The 25,190-nt window shown below is 39.8% G+C and overlaps 1 long non-coding RNA gene across 1 annotated transcript in view; it reads right to left on the reverse strand.

The window, feature by feature from the left end:
• Positions 1–25,190, reverse strand: part of LOC116645853 — a 52,631-nt gene that overhangs the window by 11,874 nt on the left and 15,567 nt on the right. The gene's annotated exons all lie outside the window — the stretch shown is intronic.

Raw genomic sequence — 25,190 nt, forward strand, 5'->3', positions numbered from 1 at the left:
AGAGAGCACATGAGAGGGGTGAGGGTCATAGGGAGAAGCAGGCTCCCTGCCGAGCAGGGAGCCCGATGCGGGACTCGATCCAGGGACTCCAGGATCATGACCTGAGCCGAAGGCAGTCGCTTAACCAACTGAGCCACCCAGGTGCCCCCACAGTTAAGTTTTTCTATCCATTACCTCTATCTTATAACATGCACAAAGAACAAATTCAAACTGGATTATAAGCTGAATATGAAAAGTACACAATAAAACTAGAAGAAACCATAGCATGCATTTATAACTTTGGAAGAGGCAAAGGTTACTTACTTAAACATAACCTAAAAAGCAAAACCATTTTTAAAAAATGATAAATTAGACCACATTAAAATGAACGATGTCTGTTCGTCAAAATGCATCTCTAAGAGAGTAAAAGGCAAACTAAAGACTTACAGGAGATATCTGCAATACTTATATCTCCCATAGAACTTGTATCCAGAACATAAAAATAATTCTTACAAAAAACTGAGGGACTTTATCACCACTAGACCTGCCTTGCAAGAAATGCTGAAAGGAGCTATTCAAGCTGAAATGAAAAGATGCTAAAATGGCATCTTTGATTAATGGCATCAATGGCATAAAAACATACAAAAATATACAACACGCTGCTATAGGTTAATACAAAAGTCAGACTTAAAAAACTCTAAGAGGATGGTATGTTAACCACTTAACTGTAGCACAAAGGGAAAAGGGAAAAGCATTCATATAATTGTAGCTACTATAATTTATTAATAAATACACAATATAAAAAGAGGTAAATAATAACATCAAAACAAAAAAGGGGGGAGTAAAAGGGTGGGGCTTTTGTAGACAATCAAAGGTAAGCTGCTATCAGCTTAAACTGGACTGTTTAATCTACTTGACACTTGATCTCAGCAATCAGACTCATGTGCAAAAATGATGCAACTACAATTACTGTAACTTCAATAAGACTCAAGCACAAAGCAAAAACCTATAGTAGACACACAAAAGCTAAAGAAAGGGGAGACAGAGCAAACAACCAAGGAGTTGGGTTCCCACGCCTGAGATACAAACACTCAGTCACAGGCTGGGTGACCACAGAGTGCGGATGGAGACCAGGGAGACAGAAATGATTGACTGGATTTCCCTGAATGCAGGCTGAGGAGCGGGGCCCCAAGCTCTTGGCTCCAGGGATGGAGATTGGGAGGCCTCCATTTTCATTCTCATCCTCTAAAGCTGCGTGAAAAGCCTTCAAGGAACAAAAGCTACATAGAGCAATCCGGAGCAGATTAGTTAGCCTGGTCCCCTGGCAAAGGCAGTGCAATTCCACCAGGGGCAAAGACACCTGAGAATCAAAGCAACATGCCCGTCCCCCAGAAGATCAGCAAGAACATGCGGCCAAGACCAAGCTTACCCCTCAGTGAGAACTACAAAACTCCAGCACTAGGGGAATATACCATATAGAATTCATGGTTTTTTTTTCCCCACGATTCTTTAGTCTTTCAATTTTAATTTTTTTCTCTTCCCTTTTCCAACCAATTTCTTATTTTATCAACTTTTTTAAAAATCTTTTTTAATTTTTATTTTTACAGTTACGTTCTATCCTTTCATTATATTTAATTTTATATTTGTATATATATATGTTATATATATATATAGGTTTTATATATATATATATGTTTTTCTTTCTTTACAATTTTGGGATGCAGTTTCTTCTAACAAACAAAATACACCCAGAATCTAGTGTATGGCTCTGTTCTCTTCACCTGTCTAATTATATTCTCTCTCTCTTTTCTTCTTCTTTTTTTGTTATGTTTTGTTAAACTTTTTAATTTTCATCTTTACAGTTACATTCTTTCCTTTAAATGTATTTAATTTTATTTTTGTATATATACACGTTTTTCTTTCTTTACAATTTTGAGATGTAGCTTCTTCTAACAAATGAAACAAAATACACTCAGGATATAGTATATTGTTCTGTTCTGTTCACCTGTCTGTTTATATTCCTTCTTTTGTTTCTTTTTTTTTTTTGCTTTTAATTTTCTTTTTTACAGTTACATTCTATCCTTTCATTGTATTTAATTTTATTTTTATACCTATGTAAGTTTTTCTTTCTTTATAATTTTGGGATCTAGTTTTCTAACAGACCAAAATACACACAGGATCCAGTATATTGTTCTATTCTGTTCACCTGTCTGATTATATTCTCTCTCTCTTTTTTAAATTTTATTTATTTATTTATTTATTTATTGGTTTTGGGTCTCTTCTGCTTTGTTTACTGTATATGTCTCTGTGGTTGTTGTTGCCATTTTAATATTTTGTTCTCTCATTTATCTATTCTTCTCTGGACAAGATGGAAAATCTCACCTCAAAACAGAGAACAAGAGGCAGTACTGACTGCCAGGGACCTAATCAGTATGGATATAAGTAAGATGTTGGAACTAGAGTTCAGAATAACAATTATAAAGACACTAGCTGGGCTTGAAAAAAGTATAGAAGACACTAGAGAATCCCTTTCTGGAGAAATAAAATTAAAATCTAATCAAGTCAAAATTTAAAAAGCTATTAATGAGATGCAATAAAAAATGGAGACTCTAACTGCTAGGATAAATGAGGCAGAAGAGAGAATTAGTGATATGGAAGACAAAATGATCATGAATAAAGAAGCTGAGAAAAAGAGAGATAAACAACCACTGGATCATGAAGGGAGAATTCGAGAGATAAGTGAAACCATAAAGTGAAACAATATTAGAATAATTGGGATCCCAGAAGAAGAAGAAAGAGAGAGAGAGGAGCAGAAGGTATATTGGAGCAAATTATACCAGAGAACTTCTCTAATCTGGGGAAAGAAACATGCATTCAAGTACATGAGGCAGAGAGAACCCCCCTCAAAATCAACAAAAATAGGTCAACAACCCGATTTATATCAGTGAAACTTGCAAATCTCAGAGACAAAGAAAAATCCTGAAAGCAGCTCGGGACAAGAGGTATGTAACCTATAAGGGTAGAAACATTAGACTTGCAGCACACCTATCCACAGATACTTGGCAGGCCAGAAAGGATTGGCATGATGTATTCAGGGTGCTGAATGAGAAAAATATGCATCCAAGAATACTTTATCCAGCTAGGATGTCATTCAAAATAGAAGGAGAGATAAAAAGCTTCCATGACAAACAGAAACTAAATAATTTGTGATCACTAAACCAGCCCTACAAGAAATATTAAAAGGGGTCCTTTAAGCAAAGAGAGAGCCCAAAAGTAACATAGACCAGAAAGGAACATAGATAATACACAGAAATATTAACTTTACAGATAATACAAAGGCACTAAATTCATATCTTTCAATAGTTATTCTGAATGTAAATGAGTTGAATGCCCCAATCAAAAGACACAGGGTATCAGATTGGATTAAAAAAAAGCAACACCGATTGACATGCTGTCTGCAAGAGACTCATTTTAAACACAAAGACACCTCCAGATTTAGAGTGAGAGGGTGAAAAACCATTTATCATGCTAATAGACATCAAAAGAAAGCTAGGGTGTCAATCCTTATATCAGACAAATTAGATTTTAAATGAAAGACTGTAATAAGAGATGAGGAAGGACACTATATCATACTTAAAAGGTCTATCCAACAAGAAGATCTAACAATTATAAATATTTATGCCCCTAACATGGGAGCAGCCAATTAGATAAGCCAATTAATAACAAAATTAAAGAAACACATTGATAATAATACAATAATAGCAGGGTACTTTAACACACCACTCACTGCAATGGACAGATCATCTAAGAAGATCAACAAGGAAACAAGGGCTAAAACCCGAAAGACTCCACCCCAAAATTGCTAGAACTCATCCAGGAACTCGGCAAAGTGGCAGGATATAAAATCAATGCACAGAAATCAGTTTCTTTTCTATACACTCACAATGAGACAGAAGTAAGAGAAATTAAGGAGTTGATCCCATTTACAATTGCACCAAAAACCGTAAGATACCTAGGAATAAACGTAACCAAAAAGGCAAAGGATCTATACTCAGAAAACTATAGAACACCCATGAAAGAAATTGAGGAAGACACACACACACACACACAAAAATGGAAAAACTTCCCATACTCATGGATTGGAAGAGCAAATATTGTGAAAATGTCTACGCTGCCTAGAGCAATGTATACATTCAATGCAATCCCTATCAAAATACCATCAACTTTTTTCACAGAGCTGGAATAAATAATCCTAAAATTTGTATGGAACCAGAAAAGACCCCAAATAGCCAAAGGAATGTTGAAAAAGAAAACCAAAACTGGTGGCATCACAATTCCAGACTTCAAGCTCTATTATAAAGCTATAATCATCAAGACAGTATGGTACTGGCACAAAAACAGACACATAGATCAATGGAACAGAATAGAGAACCCCGAAATGGACCCTCAACTCTATGGTCAACTAATCTTCAACAAAGTAGGAAAGAATATCCAATGGGAAAAAAGTCTCTTCAACAAATGGTGTTGGGAAAATTGGACAGCCACATGCAGAAGTATGAAACTGGGCCATTTCCTTACACCATGCACAAAAATAGTTTCAAAATGGATGAAAGACTTCAAGGTGAAACAGAAATCCATCATAGTCCTAGAGGACAACACAGGCAGCAACCTCTCCGACCTCAGCCACAGCAACTTCTTGCTAGACACATCTCCAAAGGCAAGGGAAACAAAGGCAAAAATGAACCATTGGGACTTCATCAAGATAAAAAGCTTTTGCACAGCAAAGGAAACAGTTGACAAAACCAAAAAGACAACCGACAGAATGGGAGAAGATATTTGCAAATGTCTTATCACATAAAGGGCTAGTATCCACAATCTATAAAGAACTTATCAAACTCAAAACCCAAAGAACAAATAATCCAATCAAGAAATGGGCAGAAGACATGAACAGACATTCTGCAAAGAAGACATCCAAATGGCCAACAGACACATGAAAAAATTCTCCACATCACTCGGCATCAGGGAAATACAAATCAAAACCACAATGAGATACCACCTCACACCAATCAAAATGGCTAAAATTAACAAGTCAGGAAACGACAGATGTTGGCAAGGATGCAGAGAAAGGGGAACCCTCCTACACTGTTGGTGGGAATGCAAGCTGGTGCCACCACTCTGGAAAACAGTATGGAGGTTCCTCAGAAAGTTGAAAATAGAGCTACCCTATGACCCAGCAATTGCACTACTGGGTATTTACCCCAAAGATACAAATGTAGTGATCCAAAGGGGTACGTGCACCCCAATGTTTATAGCAGCAATGTCCACAATAGCCAAACTATGGAAAGAGCCCAGATGTAATCGACAGATGAATGGATAAAGAAGATGTGGTTATATATATATATATACAATGGAATACTCAGCTATCAAAAAAATTGAAATCTTGCCATTTTCAGCAATGTGGATGGAACTAGATAGTATTATGCTAAGCAAAATAAGTCAATCAGAGAAAGACAATTATCATATGTCACTCATATGTGGAATTTAAGAAGTAAAACAGAGGATCATCAGGGAAGAGAGGAAAAAATAAAACAAGATGAAATCAGAGAGGGAGACAACCATAAGAGACTCTTAATCATAGGAAACAAACTGAGGGTTGCTGGAGAGGAGAGGGGTGGAGGGATGCAGAAACTGCGTGACAGACATTAAGGAGGGCACGTGATGTAATGAACATGGGTATTATATAAAACTGATGAATCACTGACCTCTACCTCTGAAACTAATAATACATTATATGTTAATTGAATTTAAATTTTTAAGAAATGAGAAGAAAAAAATAAAATTGACCCACTGGAAAAAAATAATAATATGAAAAAAATTCAAATGATGTAACTGGAATTAAGAATATTAAATAAGATTCTATAGGTTTACTTACCCATATAATGCTTTTTAACCTATTTTAATTAGTTTTAAAATAATTTAATTTAAACAAAGGGAGACAACAGAATTGCTATAAATGGATAAAATAACTTCCAAATGTTAGAAAAATTAAAATGAGGTTTTCTAAAAAAAAAAAAAAAGAAACAAAAGAAACAAAAATATAAAATGAATAGGTAACTTACAAAATAGGAGAAAACATTTTAAGCCTTATATCAGGTAAGGGGTCAATATCCAAAATCTATAAAAAAAAAAACTCATACAATTCAGTAACAATAAAACAACTTCTGGCTTCTATTGAGCACCTAATATTCCAGGCAATTAATATAAGATCTCATTTCTTTCTTGCAACAACTCAGTAAAGAAGATGCTATCATTTTTATTTCATAAATAAGGAAACTGGGTTTCTGAGATGTTAAGAGAGTAGTCCAGGGTCATTTAGTGAGATAGTAACAGAACTGGGGTGATTCATATTGGGATCTTTGGGCTCAAAAGACATCACTCTCTCCATGCATTCATAAGAAAAGAAAAGAAAATCCAATCCAACTTAAAAATGGGCAGAACTAAATAGACATTTTTCCAAAGAAGACTTCCAATGGCCAACAGGTACATGAAAAGATGCTCAACATCACTAATCATCAAAGAAATCTAAACCATAATGAGCTATCACCTCACACCTGTTAAAATGGCTATCATCAAGAAAAAAAACAGATAACAAGTGTTGAGAATGTGGAGGAAAAAGGGAACTCTTAGGCATCGTTAGTGGGAATGTAAATTGGTACAGCTACTATGGAAAACAGCATGGAGGTCTTCAAAAATGTAAAAATAGAACTACCATATGGTTCAGCAACTCCACTCTTGGGTATATATCCAAAAGAAATGAAAACAGGATATCAAAGAAATATATGCACTCCCATGTTTACCGCAGTATTCATAGCCAAGCTATGAAAATAACTTGTGTTCCTCAATAGATTAATGTAAAAATAAGAGATGTGATACCCTCCTCCCCGCCACACACAGGAATATTGTTTAGCCATGATAAAGAAGGAAATTCTGCCACTTGTGACAACAGGACAAAACTTTTTTTTTATTTTAATTTTTTAAATTTTTAAAAAAGATTGTATTTATTTATTTATTTGACACAGAGAGAGTAGGAGAAAGCATGAGCCAGGGGGAGAGGCAAAGGGAGAAGCAGACTTCCCACTGAGCAGGGAGTCCAACTCGGGGCTTGATTCAGGAACCCTGTGATCATGACATGAGCCGAAGGCAGATGCTTAACTGACTGAGCCACCCAGGCGCCCCAACAGGATGAAACTTGATGGCATTTTGTGAAATAAATTAGACAGAGAAAGACATATACTGTGTGATCTCACTTATATGTGGAATCTAAAAATGCCAAACTAGTAAGAATAGAGTAAGAAAAGTGGTTACGCGGGTCTAGGGGGTGGACGAATTGAGAAGTTGTTGTTTAAAGATACAAATGTGCCATCAGTAAATAAATAAATCCAGGATATCTAATGCAAAATTAGTGATTTCAGTGATTACAGACAATATTGTATTATAAACTTTAATGTTGCTAAGAGACCAGATCTTAATTGTTCCCACCACAAAAAAGAATGATAATAATGTGACATAATAAAGGTATTAGCTAATGCTTCGGTGGCAATAATATTGTAATATATAAATGTATCAAATTGACACATCGTACACCTTAAATTTACACAATGTTCTATATCAATTATATCTCAATAAAAATTTTAAGAAGAATTCTTACAAATCAATTTGATAATGAAAAACTACCCAACAAAAAAAGAGGCAAAAGACTTAAACAGGTCCTTTACCAAAAAGAATACCCATATGGTCAATAAGCATCTGAAAAATATTGATGAGACTGTAAATTGGTATTTTGAAAATAATATGGTAAGTATATTCTCAACCTCATTATTAGGTGCATCCTGTGATTTAGCAGTTCTACCCTATGTAGCAAATGAGTGAGTGGTCCACCAAAAGATGTTTATAAGAATATTCAGAGAAGGAAATAGGCCAAGAGAAATGACAGAATTAACATAAATCACACAATCTGAAGTCATAATTATAGCTCTAATCCCTCCGATTCTAAAGACTCATCTTTGTTTCATGTCACTGTGGGTGGACTGGACAGACTTCCAAATTCCGCAGGAAGTATTTCTTTCTTCAATAGAAAGTAGCTCACTGGAGGGCCAATGTGTAATTTCCATTTGAATTCCCCCATGATAGGCATGTGACTAAAATGTGTTACATTTTAATCTTTAAAACCTGTAAGGAATTATTTAATAGTTTCATTGCCTGCTACTTTTCAAGAATGCAATTTCATTTAAAACCCTGACCTTCTTGAGCCCTTTAACTGTTCCCAACCATGTTCATCCTAAATCAAATTAGGAAATTTTTTAATCATTATTTCTCATGCCTTTAGAGCACTTGATATAGCTATTTTGCTTCCTTTGAACAAACAACCCACATAGAATCAATTTTTTTTTATCAGTGCTATTTTCTAATGAAGGATTTGCCATAAAAGAAAAAGGAGGAGGAAGAGGAGGAAGGAGGTGGGAAGGTTGGAGGAGGAGGAGGTTCATGACTGCTTTATTTGTGATAACTAAAAACTAGAAACAACCCAATCGTTCATAGACACCAGAAAATATAAAATGTGGTGTATTTATATAGTGTAACACTACACAGCAATATAAAGACTGAACTATTGCTATATGCAACAACATGGATAACTTCCAAAAACATAAGGATGAACAACAGAAGCCAGGCACAAAAGACTACAGTTCATATCACTTATACAATTTCACTCATATGAAGTTTTAAAACAAGACAGAAATATGGTGATAGAATTCAGAAGTGTAGTTATATTTGAGGGTTATGACACAGGAAGGAACAGAGAAAGCATTACTTCAATAAAAATTGTTTTGACAGCCATTTAAATCATCAAGGAAATCTTTTCAAGAAGTTGTCCTCTTTGTCTATTCATGTATTAATACCATGTTGTTCTAATTATAGAAGCCCCATTGTTGATTTCAATATTAGGAAAAGCGAGCCCTCCTTCATTGTTCTTTGTCTTCAGCATTTTATTGATATTTGTTTGTTTATTCTTTCAATTGATCTTTATAGTCAACTTGTCTAACTCCAGGGTAAAAAGTTATGGTACGCTTTTATTGGTATTTTTTCATTGGTATCTTTTATAGGTTTTAGTTTTTTATAGTTTTCTTTATATGAATTTTTTTCTGCTCTAAATGAGGCATTCCATTTTATATTCTAAGTAGTTATAATATATGTGAATGCTATTGATAACTGAATGTTAATTTCATGTTCTAGTACTTTAATAATTTTTCTGTTATTCATAGCAGTTTGTCTATTGATTCTTTTGGTTTCATCAGATATACACCCTTTCATTTGCAAAAGAAAATAGTTTTGTCTCTTCCTCTCAAATTCTAAGGCCTCTAATTCCTTTTTCTTGTCTAATTACATTGATTAATTTTCTAATATTACACTAATTAGCTGTATAGGTAGTGAACGTCCTAGCCTTGTTTCTTATTTTAGCATGAAACCATCTAATATTTCCCCTATTAAATAAACTACTGGCTTTTGGACTGAGATATATATAATTTTATCATGTTAAAGACATTCATCAATTCCACTTTTGAGTTTTTTTATAGATGAACAGGGGTTGAATTTTGTGAAATGACTACTTGTTACCCTTTAGGATGATAATCTGATTTTTCTGTTATTGTATTATTATATTACTTGACATTTTTAACACTGAACCACTCTTGCATCCCTAGAATAAGGCTCACTTGGCCATAATGTGTGTCAGATTGCATCATCTGGCCCCAATTCTTCACCCCTCCTTTATGTCTACATCTTTTAATGTGCAAATTCTCAATGTCCTCCCATTTTCGGTGGGATTACCTGCCCAGTTTCCTAACTCCAGGCATGGCCATGTAACTAGCTTTGGCCATTCGGGTGTTAGCAAATTTAAGGTAAGCAGAGGTTTAAAATGGGCAAGCTCTCTTATGCTTCTGCCATTGCCATGAATAAGACATGTCTAAGCTAGTCTATTGGTCCCAGGAGAAGATGAGCATGCAGAGCAGAGCTCAGTCACCCTAGCCAAGGCCAGGCTAAATCAACCAATCTCCAGCTATCCAAGAGACATATGAGTGAGTTTGGTCTCACTGAGATTAGCAGAGCTGCCCAGCTGAGCAAATCGGGATCATCTGAATTCCTGACACAGGAAAATACTTTATAATTTTAAGCCACTGAGTTTTGGAATGGTTTGTTACTCAACAGAAATGAAATAATTCATTTTATGTTATCCTTTTATCTGATATTGAAATCTGTCTGCTAATACTTTGTCAAAGATTTTTAAATTGATGTTTATAAGTGAGATTTTTTTTTATATCAGACAAGATAGACTTTTTTTCATCATCGAGTCTTTTTAATGACAATCTCTTCCAATTCTTTTTTTTATTATTATGTTCAGTTAGCCAAAAAAAGTGAGATTTTTATAATGCTCTATATTACATAAACTCATTTGGATTTGGATATTATTTGTTTAATAAAAAGAATGTTTCCTTTCCTTATCTATACTCTGAAATAGTTTAAGTAGCATTGGAATCATCTACTTATTAGTTTTTTTTGGGGGGGCACCTGTGTGGTTCAGTCGGTTAAGCATCCAACTCTTGATTTTGGCTCAGGTCATGATCTCAGGATTGTGGGATCGAGCCTCACAGCGGCTTCCATGCTGGGCGTGGAGCCTGCTTAAGATTCTCTCTCTCCCTCTCCTCTAACCCCCCTAATTAAAAAAAAAAAAAGGTTTTTTGAAATTCTTCTGTGAAACCGTATAGATGTAGTACTTTTTGGGAGGTGACAGGAGCTCTTTTATAATTTTCTCTATTTTTTATTTTTTAAAGATTTATTTATTTATTTTAGAGAGAGAGATATAGAGATCAAGCGCACGAGTGGGAGAGGCAGAGGGAGAGGGAGAGAGAATCTCAAGCAGATTCCACCCTGAGCACAGAGCCTGCAGCAGGGCCTGATCTCAGGATCCTGAGATCACGACCTGAGTCAAACCAAGAGTCGGTCACTTAACCGACAGCACCACCCAGGCACCCCAATTTTCCCTATTTTTTAAAATAGAAATGAGTTTCTGTAGCCTTTCTAATTCTGCTTGGGTCAGTTTGGGTAAAAATTCTATTTTCCTAGAAAATTACTTATTTCAATTAGATGTTTATATTGATTTGCATAGGATTATACAAATTAATTTTGAAATTTAAAGTAAATATTTTAAAAAATTTCCTCAGTTTGGATGTTTATTTCTCCTTTGCAGTATCTAATATTTTGTATTTGTGCAGTCTCCTTTTTAAATAACAGGTTAACTTTGTGATTTGCTTAGTTAGATAAACTTTTTATCTGTTGTATTTATTTCCTGTTTTCTACATGTGGCGGACATATCCTAAGGTATGGGATATACCCAATGAGTCACCCCTTGAATAACACCCTCCCCTTGAGTGTGGTCAGAACTTGTGACTTGCTTCTAACCAATAGAATGTAGCAAAGGTGATGGAATATTATTCATATTATTGTTACATTATATAAGACTGGATTTTAGCAAACAAGAGAGAGACTCTCCCACTGGCCTTGAAGAAGCAGTGATGTAAATTGACGATGGGGATAGCCACGTGGTAGAGAACTATGAATGAATGGCCTTTTGGAGCTGAAAGAGGCCCTAGCCAAGAGCCAGAAAGAAAATAGGAAACTCAGTTATACTACCACAGAAAGATGAATTCTACCAACAGGCCAAGAGAGTTTAGAAGTGAATTCTTCCTAAATCAAGTTTTCAAATGAGAACATGGCTTGGTCTACCCCTTGATTGCAGCCTTGTGAGATTCTGAGCTGAGGACCCAGCTAAGCTCTGTCCGGACTTCTGACCTATAGAAATTGTGAGATAATGTGTGTGTTTAAGCCACTAAGTCTATGGTACACAGCCACAGAAAGTACACGGCCATATGGAATGAATACACTACCTCTGAGATTTCTGCTTTTACTTATTGCTAGTTCTTTCCTTTTTTCTGCTTTGTTCTTGGTCTGCTATTTTGAGTTGAGTGTTTAATTAATTTATTACTTTTTAAATTTTATGTGTAATTAATGCTATGAATTTTTCTCTGATAAATACTCTAGCTGTATTCCATAGTTTTTGATATGTGATGTTTTCTGTTAAGAAATTCTGCATTTTTTGGAGAAAGGGGAACCCTCCTACACTGTTGGTGGGAATGCAAGCTGGTGCAGCCACTCTGGAAAACAGTATGGAGGTTCCTCAAAAAGTTGAAAATAGAGCTACCCTATGACCCAGCAATTGCACTACTGGGTATTTACCCCAAAGATACAAATGCAACGATCCAAAGGGGTACGTGCACCCCAATGTTTATAGCAGCAATGTCCACAATAGCCAAACTATGGAAAGAGCCAAGATGTCCATCAACAGATGAATGGATAAAGAAGATGTGGTAATATACATACAATGGAATATTATGCAGCCATCAAAAAAATTGAAATCTTGCCATTTGCAATGACGTAGATGGAACTAGAGGGTATTATGCTAAATGAAATAAGTAAATCAGAGAAAGATAATTATCATATGATCTCATTGATATGAGGAATTTGAGAAACAAGACAGAGGATCATAGGGGAAGGGAGGGAAAAATGAAACAAGACAAAACCAGAGAGGGAGACAAACCATAAGAGACTCTTAATCTCAGGAAACAAACTGAGGGTTGCTGGAGGGGAGGGGCGGGTAGGAGGGATGAGGTGGCTGGGTGATGGACATTGGGGAGGGTATGTGCTATGGTGAGCACTGTGAATTGTGTAACGCTGATGAATCACAGACCTGTACCCCTGAAACAAATAATACATTATATGTTAACAAAAATAAATTAAAAAAAAAAAAAGAAATTCTGCATTTTTTTTTTTTTTTGCCTGGATTTTCCTATTAAGAACTCCTTGATAACATCTTTCTATATTTCCAGGTTGGGGCACCTTTTTGGTCTTGTTTTTAACTTCTACTTTATTGCATGTGGTAAGTGAATACTGCTTATATTATTTCTATTTCTTGGCATTTATCGAATATTTCTTTGAGGCCTTGCAAAGATTTTCCAGATTTAGATATCTGGAAAACCTCATCAGACTTCACAGAACACACTTACTCTAGGAACATATTTATAGTGCATATTGAATACAGCTTTTATTTAAAGACAAAGGATACAGTGCAGCAAAAGAAGGAGAGTGCAGACAAAAATTGGGGAAATCCAAGAGACATTCCATGCACAAGCTCCCAGGAGTCCTCATTTACATACAGATGGCTCTCTGTCACTGGATTGCACAATCAAAATCTGTGTGAGGAATCTCAGCTTCAGGGCTATTTTAAACAGTTCTTTTTGTTGTTGTTGATTTCCTTTTTTTTTAATTTTTAAAATTTTATTATGTTGTTAATCACCATACATTACATAATTAGTTTTTGATGTAGTGTTCCATGATTCATTGTTTGTGTGTGACACCCAGTGCTCCATTCAGTACGTGCCCTCTTTAACACCCATTACCAGGCTAACCCATCCCCCACCCCACTCCCCTCTAGAACCCTCAGTTTGTTTCTCAGAGTCCACAGTCTCTCATATTAAACAGAAGTTCTTAATGAGGGTGCATGTGGTTGGTGGGGAGGGGTGGGGTTATAATGTCTCTGACCAAGTGATCAAGCCAGGCTGGAAAATAGTTCATTTGTATCAGTAAATAAAATGATGCTGGGAGTCACCAGGGGAGTTTCAGACTTTAAGGAGCACATCATAAAGGTTTTTATCCTGGCCAAAATTCCAAACATATACTGAGAAAAATATGGATATTTTACAGTTCAGATGTAAATCAACTCTATCCTCCACAGGGCAAATATATGTGACCAATCTTTGTGAATGTTCCATGTGCATTTGAAAAGACATGTTCTCTATTATCTGGGTTCAGGATTAGATATAGGTTTATAAGATCTACCTTAATAGTCATGTTGTATATGTCTTCAATCCCCTTGCTAATTATTTACCCACATGATCTGATGATTAGCATGCATTTCTTTTTCTCATCGTATCTCCTATAATTTCTATAGGAGAGTTGTTAAGAAAAGTTGTTGCTGTGGTATTGGCTGCCTGTTTTAATAATCTGTATCTTTATTGTAGATTAGTGACTTTAATAATGTAAAGTATATTATCTCTTTTGATGATTTTGAACCCATAAATAGGCTCATAATCCATATGGGTTTTTAATATGTATTTTCCCATTCATTTATATTTACACATTTTGAATTGTTTTGACTTGGTCATATTTCTAAATCATCAGAGAGTTGGATTTTGCTCTGTTTACTATCTTTTTAATTTGGTTGATATGTTTAATCAATGCTGTTATAATGTTTTATGGTGTGTGTATATTTGTGTGTATCTTTTCTACTTTATGGTCTATTTCCTTTTATACTATCTCTTTTTCTTTTCTCTTTTTTAAAGTTTATTTATTTAAGTAATCTCACACCCAACATGGGGTTTGAACTCACAATCCTAAGATCAAGAGTCCCATGCTCTTCAGACTGAGCCAGTCAGGTGCCCCTATACTCTTTGCTTATTTTAGGGGGAGGGGAAAGTATTATTTAAGAAGATATGTGTTCCTATGTGGTTTAAAATCTTAAGCATGTGTTTATCTTCTGTTTTTTATCACATCAGTCATGTTCTCTATCCCTTTTCCAAATAAAACTGTAGTATCTAAATTTATGTTGCCATTATTACAAAAGTCATTATGATTGCAGCAATGTGTTTCTCTCAGTAAGTCATGGTATACTTGGATCATTCCCTCTTCACAAGGTTTACAAGACAGTTGTGTATAACGATACAGAGATCTCCCTAAAGAGAGAAAAAAAAGCAAATGTGATCACCTTGCTTAATCACACCATCTTCCTAGCAATGACATCTCTCCAGAACCTCATTGGTTTTCTGTGGACGGGAATGAGCCCCCAAAGCTGTGCCGACATCTCATCTAGGTCTCTCTAGATAGAACCAGGCAAAAGACATCTGCATGCCACACAGGCACCACCCCAGGTGGGTATATGGAGAATTCCACTTTCTCCAGTCTCTCCCGTGGTCCCAGTTTCCCTCTACACCTTGACTCCAGGGAAGATAGGCACTGTTGGTAACGTTTTGTTTCTCTCTATAACCTGCACTTACCTGTAATTCGATCACTATAGTAGTAGTGATCTATGGAACAACTCCTGTTGTAAACTGTTAGGTTGAACTTCCAGCACCTTCTCAAGCCAGTGAGGCATCTGTATCCATTAAAGTGGGCACACTGATAGCAAAATCGAACGACTAAATAGAGAAAAAATTTAAAGCAGAGCTCTAGGGAAAATAATTCTGCTTCAGAAGCCTACCCCACTATCAACACTTACACTGGTGAGGTGTAGACCTCACAAAAAGGAAGTTGACACCCTTCCTAACTTCTGCCAGGGGTCCTTACTCCCTTGAGTGGGTGACAGCTATGACCTCAGGGATTCAAGCCTCCTCCTCCCTTCACCCAAGGCTGGGGGCAGAAAACAGACACAAGAACAGTGAGTGAGGAGAGTAGAATATAGTCAGGGAGGATATAGAGACAATGTTTGAAAAAATCAGGAGTGTCCCCTCTCATTGTGGCATTATTTATCCAAAAACTGCAAACCAACTGCATCATACATTTTGATGTCAGGACTCTGTCTCCTATGAAGAGAAGAAGAAAAAAATCTCCTTAAGCCATTTTACAGCAGCCCAAAAAGTCTAGGTTAGAAACTACCTCCCTTTTCTCCCCACATAAGCTCTCACCACCCATCACTGCCTCCCTCACCAGGCTTTACCTTCATCCATGAAGAGCACTGTGAATATGCCCAGCAGAAGCAACTGGAACATCCTGGGGCCCATTCCTGAGATGGTCCCAGAGGGAGGCTCCAGCTTTATTTATTCCCATCACCTGCCCTCAGGCAACCCACTAGATCACAGAATCATAAATTTCAGATCAAGCCACCTGAATCCTCTCTACAATGTTCCCAGAAGAGGGTACATCCTGTCTGCGTTTGCATTCCTCCAGATACTTAGAACTCAGCCCATCCAGACACCCCATTTCATTTTATTAGATCTAGCATAAGGTACTAATTAACACTGGCAGAGAATCTCTCTCGCTAGTACCTCTTCACTTCACTGGTAGTTCTGGATGTTGGCCTACAAAGAGCGTGTCTAACCCCACAGCCACGGGACTGCCTTTCACATATGACAAAACTGGGATCACTGAGCATCTGTGAGGGAACTGCTCAGTCCCTTTCAAGTAGAACCATCCTGGACACTGGCCTCAGTGTGACCTCCAGCGGTATACACCCCTGCCAAAGTGGGTCATCAGGACCAGAGCCTGATCCTCCAGATGTGGTCCGACTGCCCAGCGTAGCACCCCTCTGAGAGATGGATGGGACACTTCAAGAAAGAGGGGTGAAGAGGTTTAGATGATCTGTTTCCCTTGAGCTTTATTCATTAATTTGTCCAAGGGAGACAAAGATCAGAAATGGCTACAGTGGGAGAGATTCACACTGGGGGTGATGGGGAGGGAGGAAGACATATTTGGATTAGTCACTAGAAATGGCATATGAGGGAAGGAAAGGAGCAGGGAGGCCTGGAAAGGAGTTTTCCCATCAGTTCTCTGCCTTTGTACCTCCCTCTTTCATCTACTAAGTGTCACTTGATTAGTGAGACTTGCCAATGTACTCATGGGTAAACAGGAAGTATTTGTATATATGTGCAAAACTCCCTGACCATGCTCGCCATGTCCCTTTCCTGTTTTCTCCCACATGTTTAACCTGGTTTGTCATTTGAAGGCTTTTCCTTATTTATGTTTCTTGTCTCTTTCCCCTCTCAAGGATGAAAGTGCCATGAATGCAAGAGATTTCTGTGTTGTGTTCACTGCTTTCTCCTCAGCACCTAGAAAGAGGCCTTGCACCTATGAGATAATCAAAACTATCTGAGGAAAACACGAATGCACTGTTGGCATGGTTAACCTGAGAGGCACAAGGGAACAGTGCCCCCATACAAATAGCCCCGAATTCCCAGTTCACAGGATGACACTCCTTGCCTACCTTGTGGTTGGTGGTCACCACAAAGAAGACAGACATTGATAATGGCAGGTTCCCGTCTTGGGGAAAAGAGTGAGGGTGGGGCCCATTTATCTTGAGTGGACTCATTCCCAGACAGAGCCAGACACAGGCTACCCCAAGTGTGATCCCCCACACGATCTTCCCCTGCACGTCTGGGATGGAAGGTTAAGTGTGCTACCTGCCTACTATGCGATCTTAAACAAGTTACTCCCTTCTCTGTGCCTCTGGGACCTCACAGGTGGAAACAAGGACTGCCAGAGGTATATCAGATGTAGTTGTTAGGACTTAAGAAATTCACATATGAAGGGGCGCCTGGGTGGCTCAGTTGGTTAGGCATCTGCCTTCAGCTCGGGTCGTGGTCTTGGGGTCCTGGGATCGAGCCCCACGTCGAGCTCCCTGATTGCTGGGGGAGTCTGCTTGTCCCTCTCCCTCTGACCTTCCCCCTGCAACACATGCTTTCATTCTCCCTTTCTCTCTCTCATAAATAAAATATATATAAAAAAAAGAAATTCACATGTGGATAATGGTCAGGAAGACCCTACTTAGTGTCAAACGTTCTTTGAGCATGTTATGCACTTGATTTCTTTGAATTCTCTGAACAATCACATAGGTTAGAAAGAATTGACCTCATCTTCCAGTTGAATCCCAAGGGCACTTAGAGAGGAAGTATTTTTCCCCAGGGAACAAGGTGCATATCTGTTTGATTGGGTGGGCCATTATCTTTCCACTCTACCATGCTGTTTCCTTCTCTTTACAATCTGGAGAAGGGTTCCCAGGGCTGGAAATGACTGTGGGGAGAGAGGAATGGAGAACAGGTAAGAAAAAGTCTGTCTCCATTAAAAAATAAAATAAAAAAAGAATCTCTCTCTGCCTGGCAGAGACAATATTCACAAACTAACTCCCACTGAAACTAGGGCATCCCGCAAGCCTGGCTGGGATCTAAGACTTATGAGCCACTGTCTGGGAAGTAATTTCCACAGGGACCACATTCATGAGTTGCATTTGGAATGTGTGAGACACAGGCACCGATCCATGGATAGAAGTCCGGAGGGTCTGAGTTGGGAGAACCAAGCTTATGCTTGGAAGCAAAGGACCCCGTGTTCTGGCTGGGAAGATGCTCCTGCACCATGATCTGGCAACCAGGGATTAAAATCGGCCGCGAATTCCAAACTTTGTGCAACGTGTCTCTCTCCTGTGTTCATCCAGGCAACTTTGAACAACATTCTACTTGGAATAGAAGTAACAGAAATTGTGGAAACACACCAAACTCCTAAGAAGTACATAAAACTCCCTTTGTGCTTCCAAGTCTGAGAAAGACTGTGAACATTTGCCATACCTCCATACAAGAATACTTCTGTGCATATGCCACAGGTTCACGTTCCTAACAACTGTCATAGTTGACGCGGTATGTGTGAGGTTGTGATTTGTTATTGTGGAAAGGGTGCCTTTATCACCGGACCTGTCTTCCCCTCCTAGAATGTGAGGCCCAGAGATGGCGGGAGGTTCAGGAGCTGGTGCCCTGGTAAATCCCTTTAAAAAGGTTAACACCAGAGTCTGCCTTCCAGACTCAGCCAGAAGCTTTGGCCAGCTGCTTAGCCCTTCAACACCTCTCACCTGAGGATCTCAGTGTGGGCCCCAGACAGACCTTGGACACCTGCGGCCACCTCTCCCTCCCACAGATAGAGAGGATGTGCTCTGTAGCCATTCTTTCCTCCCGCCTCCATATTTGAGCCCTGGAAGCAGGTTCCCAGCCCTCCCCGCTCGTGGAGCTGAGAGTCTGCACCTTCTCCCCTCCTCTCCTGGCTCCTGTTCAAAGCCTTTCCACCCTGCTGCCCCTTCCTCCATGGGAGGTTGTAGGACATGCTGTCCTGGTCCTGCCCTGCTCTTGCCCTGCCCAGAGGCTCACCCTGCACCCACGCCCTATGTCTGCAGATGGAGGAGAAGGTAATGGAGTTGAGGCCACATTCAGCTCCTTTGTAGTCAGCCCGAGGTTGGGCTCACCTTGCCCCTGCAGGAGGACCCTGAAAGGGCAGGGGATGCAGGGAAAAAGAAATCATTAGCCATCAGGGAAATTCAAATCAAAACCACATTGAGGTACCACCTTACAGCAGTTAGAATGGTAAAAATGGACAGGAAAAGAAACAACAAATGTTGGAGAGGTTGTGGAGAAAGGGGAACCCTCTTACACTGTTGGTGGGAATGCAAGTTGGTACAGCCACTTTGGAAAACAGTGTGGAGGTGCCTCAAAAAATTAAAAATAGAGCTACCCTATGACCCAGCAATTGCACTACTGGGTATTTACCCCAAAGACACAGATATAGTGAAAAGAAGGGCCATATGCACCTCAATGTTCATAGCAGCAATGTCCGCAATAGCCAAACTGTGGAAGGAGCCGAGATGCCCTTCAACAGATGAATGGATAAAGAAGATGTGGTCCATATATACAATGGAATATTACTCAGCCATCAGAAAGGATGAATAGCCCACTTTTGCATCAACATGGATGGGACTGGAGGAGATTATGCTAAGTGAAATAAGTCAAGCAGAGAAAGTCAATTATCATATGGTTTCACTTATTTGTGGAACATAAGGCATAGCATGGAGGACATTAGGAGAAGGAAGGGAAAAATGAAGCGGGGGCGGAAATTGGAAGGAGAGATGAACCATGAGAAACTATGGACCCTGAGAAACAAACTGAGGGTTTTAGAGGGGAGGGGGCTGGGGGGATGGGTTTGCCCAGTGATGGGTATTAAGGAGGGCAAAAACAACGAATCGTGGATCACTGCATCGAAAACTGGTGATGTACTGTATGGTGACTAACATAACATAATAAAATAAAATTTAAAAAAAAGTTATTTTCAGGGCTGTTGACCTCAAAAAATAAAGAAATAAATAAATAAAAGAAAAGAAAAACAGAACCCACCTCCCCACCCCGCCCCCGCCGAACCCAAAGAAAGTTCCCTGCATTCAGCAATATCCTCTTCCACCGGTTCTGCCAACCTCCAACCAGCACTTCCCCTGGCCCTGCATAGCAGGGAGCCCACCCGAGTGGGATCATCTGATCCCAGGTGAGTTCATGAGAAGAGGGAAACTTGCTCTATGACAGGGCTCCCTCCAAGCTTGCACACAGGCAGGAAGAAGGAAGTGTGTGATGGATGTCCAGTCCCATTTCTTCTCCTGTGACCATTTCTTCTGCACACGACAGCAAACCTGCCTCACTCCCAGGCCTGCAGGGGACATGGGGTCTGGCTGACTAGCTCTCCTGGCCTGCAGTCCACCTAGGCCTGCCTCAGACCCACGCTCCCCCTAGCGGCTGGACCCACGCCACAACACTGCCCTGCATGCCTGGGTCTCACCCCAGAAACCCTTGCCCCTCTCCCCCGTACTCAACCCAAATCAGCCTCCTGACCCAGCCCCACTTCCTCCTTTAACTGTCCTCCAGACTTTCTAGCCGTGGGCAGCCTGGAAGGTACCATTTTCCCAAACGGGTGAATGAGTTGGGCATAGAAGCCACAGAGCCCCATGTCTTTCTTTTATGCCTAAGAGACAGGACTGAACTGAAATTTCGTGACAATGTCAAGGCAGAGGGAGATCCTGAACCGGGTCCTCTCAGCTGTGAGGTCAGGGATCATGTCTGACCCGTGACAGAAGCAAGGAACAGGAATTCGGGCTCAGACATGGATTTTTGGTCACCCGTTCTCGTTGGTTCAGCTCCTACCACATGTGCTGCTTAGGACCTTAACTCACCTAACATAGTTGACAGGGGATCGATTGTGGGGAGGCCAGGAGTAACGATGGACTTCTTCACCGGGACTCCTCCTAAGCTTTCTGCGTGAACCCCTTTCCTGAGGCTCTTCCTAGATGGAGTCAGCAGGATCTCAGTCTCCAAGGCAGAGAGGGCTTTGTCCTGAGGCCATTCCCCAAAGCCCTGTTCCGCTGCCCCAGCCTACTGCCTTCCAGCCCCTTGCTCCGGCCGCTGCCCACCACATTTCGGAGTGATGCGTACAGGATGGGAGGCTCCTGTCAGCCACCCCCAAACAGCAGTTCTCCACCAATTTCCAGGACTGCAGTCATAGATGCTCATATGCGCTTCCTTTTTTTTTTCTTTTCTAAGTTTTTATTTAAATTCTAGTTAACATATAGTGTAATATGGGTTTCAGGAGTAGAATTTAGTGATTCATCTCTTACATGGAACACCTAGTGCTCAACACAAGTGCCCTCCTTAACACTCATCACCCATTCAAGTCTTCCCTCTACAGGTTGCCGGGACATTGACAAGTCAGGCTGGAGAAGTGGGAGGGGACGTTATACTGCCCCCTAGCTGTCACTTCTGTCAGCTCTCGTCTACCAGAGAAAACGCAGGTGTGATGGCAGCTGAGAGAACACTGACCCCCAAACTTGTTATAGAGTTATACTGGGGAAAGGCGGACCCATCACTGTGCAACGTAACTGTATGAAATTCACTATTTCTCTTTCTCCAAGCAAAAGTGAACAGAACATTCTGTCTTATATGCTCCCGTAATGCCAAAGCCCAAGAACATAACTGCGGTAAGATAATGGAAGATTTCGGTGTGTGAGAATCTTGGGAGCCACACACCCCCGTAGCCTGAGTAGGTGGCAGATGACTCAGCCAGCAGACTACCCTCAGAGGTCAGCTGTCCAAAGAGGGCCATGGCCCAGGGGCTGCAGCGGCAGCTCTGCCACACAGAGAGACAAACCTGGTGGGCGATAGTGTGGGACTGGCCTGCTAAAGTTTAAGTGTCTCAGAGGCTTGTATTTGTCTCGTCTGGGAGTAAGCCCTAAGATCAAGAACAGTTTCTTCTAGAATGGCCTTTGATGTCAGGGACGCACGTTCAGAACAGACTGGTTTCTCTCAGATAAGTGAGCAGCATGGAAATCAACAGAGTTCTGAGTGATCCTAACAAGGTGAGATCTAGAGTTCTACAAGCCAGCAGGACCCTAAACTGAAGAAATATCCAAAGGATTGTGTAAATCCCTAAAAGGAGCTCAACTGAATTGTTCTGGGGATGTTCTCCTTGTATCTCTTCCCCCATCTCCAGATCTCCCTTCCCTTTGTGATTTTCTGGGAATTTCCAAATGCCTTTCTAGATGCCAAACTCCTAGGCACCAGTAGTTTCTTCTAGAAGGCATAAAGAGGCTAGTTTAGGATGGTTAGAAAGGACTCTATTCCCAGAACAAGCCCAGAGTCAGACACAGCTTCGGGATTTTGAATGCTGAGTCAATTCCACCACTCCCCATTTGCTTTCCCAAAGGCCTGACCCTGGGTCTTTCAAATCTCCCTATTTGGGGAGAGACAAAATTCAGCTCTTCAACTCTTCCCACAATGAGTGACTGCATGAGAGCATCCAAGTCAGAGAAAGACTGATCACAGAGGGGCACAATTCCTAAATGCTGAGCTTCTAGCACCTCTAAGGGTACGTTGCATGCTGCTCACCTTCTGGGGACTCACCGAGTGACACTACAGCAACCTCTGTTTTGTATCCCTGCCTGGACTGCCTGGCCTTTCTTTCTTGACAGGGGCTTTTCTCTCTAATTAATAATATGCCTCTTCCCACTGAAACCTGGGTGCAGCAAGGATGATATTAACGATAGTTTCTTCTCTGCTTACCTGGCTGCCAAAGGGGAGGACTTCTGGACCACAAATTGTTCCTGTTATTACAAACAACATGTTCTGCCCTAGGGCACAGAGAGACCATTTAAGAATCAAAACTGTTACTCTCTGGACAGCCAAGTTCTATACATATAAGGCAGCTGCTCTGGAAGCTTTTGGTTGCATAAGAAAGTTTGGATGGTCTGATAACCACTGAGTTACAAATGTTTATATAACTGCAAGAGCAGCTCCCACTTCTACCTTTCTGATTTATGAGGTGAGAATAATGATCCATCTTGCTGTCTCCCTTCTTTCAAAGAGAATATTAAGAATATCCAGTCTTAAAATGTGGTTCAAAACATAGCAGTTTCAGGATTTCATCCAGGTCTTTTTTGCAGCCATGGATTAGCAATCGATCACCAGAGACTCTGTTGCTTGAAAAAGATAGGATCCACTGAGCAGGGAGCCAGCTTCTTCTCCCTCTTCCTCTGCCCTCCCACCCTGCTTGTGCTCTCTCTCTCTCAAATAAATAAAACAAATCTTAAAAAAAGAAAAAGAATTACACTAATTATAGTATAAATTCATACTAGTAATTAAGTTAATTAAAAAATAATTACACTAACCTCAGGGATTTTGTGACAATGAAATTTGATGATTCATGTAAATGGTTTAGAATAGCATCTACTATATGAATATGTTCATTAGATGCTTATGATTATGATTAGTACAGCTGACCCTTGAACAAGAGGTTCAAGGAGGTTAGTGGCACCGACCCCTGAGCAGTCAGAAATATGCATATAACTTTGACTACCCCAAAACTTAACTACTAATAGCCTACTGTTGACTGAAAGCCTTACAGATAACATAAATAGCTGAGTAATACATTTTGTATATTATATGCATTATATACTGTATTCTTACAATAAAGGTACAGAAAAGAAATATTAAGAAAAACATAAGGAAGACAAAACACATTTATAGTACTATGGGTATACTTATTGAAAAAAGTCTGCATATAAGTGCAGTTCAAACCCGTGTTGTTCAAGAGTCAACTATACAGCCAAAGAATTCCAGGAAGTGGCTAAGATCGAGTTGAATAAGAGTTCCAAAGGAGCTGAAGCTAACATGGAACATCAACTACTGCATTTAACTGGCATAGAAGTGAAGATAATACAAGTCCCCTTTGCTCTCACATCAACTTGCAAGTGAAGCACTCTAAAGGAGTGTTTACAAGAAGCACAGACGCCAAGCCCAGGGAAGAGATGTTCGAATCGTTCCCGGATCCAGCCACTGAGGTGGTCAGCCCTGGGGCCGAGGGGCAGCCAAGAGTGGGAGGAAGCCTCTGAGACCTGGATTCGACACTGCCTATGTTCCAAAGCAGCTGATGGCAACCACTTAACAGCCCTGGGATGAGTATCTGGTCTTACGAAGAGTAGCAGATATCAACCTGTTCCATTTCTGACCACGTATCTGAGAGAAAGAAAAATGCTCTGTGTAGTTACTGAAGTTTGAGAAATGCGTGTTACCTACGCAGAGGAGAGAGGGCAGTGCACACAGCACGGAGGAAAGTGATGGCTAATGGTTTTCACAGTAAAATATCATTATGGAAATTTAGATTTCTGAAGAGCTCTGATAATTTCTCACTGTTAATCTGAGAATATATAAGGCTTAGAACTGACATCCTAGGCTTAAGCTTAGCTTTCTTTTTTAATTTTTTATATTTTATTTTGCACTGCATTGCATTGCATTTTTTCATCATAAGTGTACTCTATAATCCCCCATATCACTTATTTTACCCATCCCCCCACCCAGCTCCCCTCTGGTAACCATCAATTGGTTTTCTAGTTAAGAGTCTGTTTCTTGGTTTGTTACTCTTCTTTTCCTTGCACGTTTGTTTTGTTTCTTAAGTTCCACATACGAGTGAAATCATATGGTACGTGTCTTTCTCTGACTTATTTTGCTTAATATTCCTCCCAGCCTTGCCCAAAGGGACCTATGGCCGTTTACCAGGGGAACTGTGCACTGGGAAAAAGGAAATATTCAGGGGCGCCTGGGTGGCTCAGTCGGTTAAGCATCTGCCTTCGGCTCAGGTCATGATCCCAAGGTCCTGGGATCAAACTCCGCATCGGGCTCCCTGCTCCGTGGGAAGCCTGCTTCTCCCTCTCCCACTCCCCCTGCTTGTGTTCCCTCTCTCGCTGTATCTCTCTGTCAAATAAATGAATAAAATATTTTTTAAAAAAGGAAATATTCAAATCTTTCAGGAACTACTAGAAACTGGCTCTGAATTGACACAAATTCCAAGAGACCCAAAACATCACTGTGGCCCACCAGTCGGAGTAGGCACTTAGGAAGGCCAGGTGATCAATGGAGTGTCAGCTCAGGTCCATCTCACAGTGGGTCCAGTGGGTCCCTGAACCTTCCTGTGTTTACTTTTCCAAT

The sequence above is a fragment of the Phoca vitulina genome, unplaced genomic scaffold (assembly GCF_004348235.1).
Source record: "Phoca vitulina isolate PV1807 unplaced genomic scaffold, GSC_HSeal_1.0 scaffold34, whole genome shotgun sequence".
NCBI classification, from domain to species: Eukaryota; Metazoa; Chordata; class Mammalia; order Carnivora; family Phocidae; genus Phoca; species Phoca vitulina.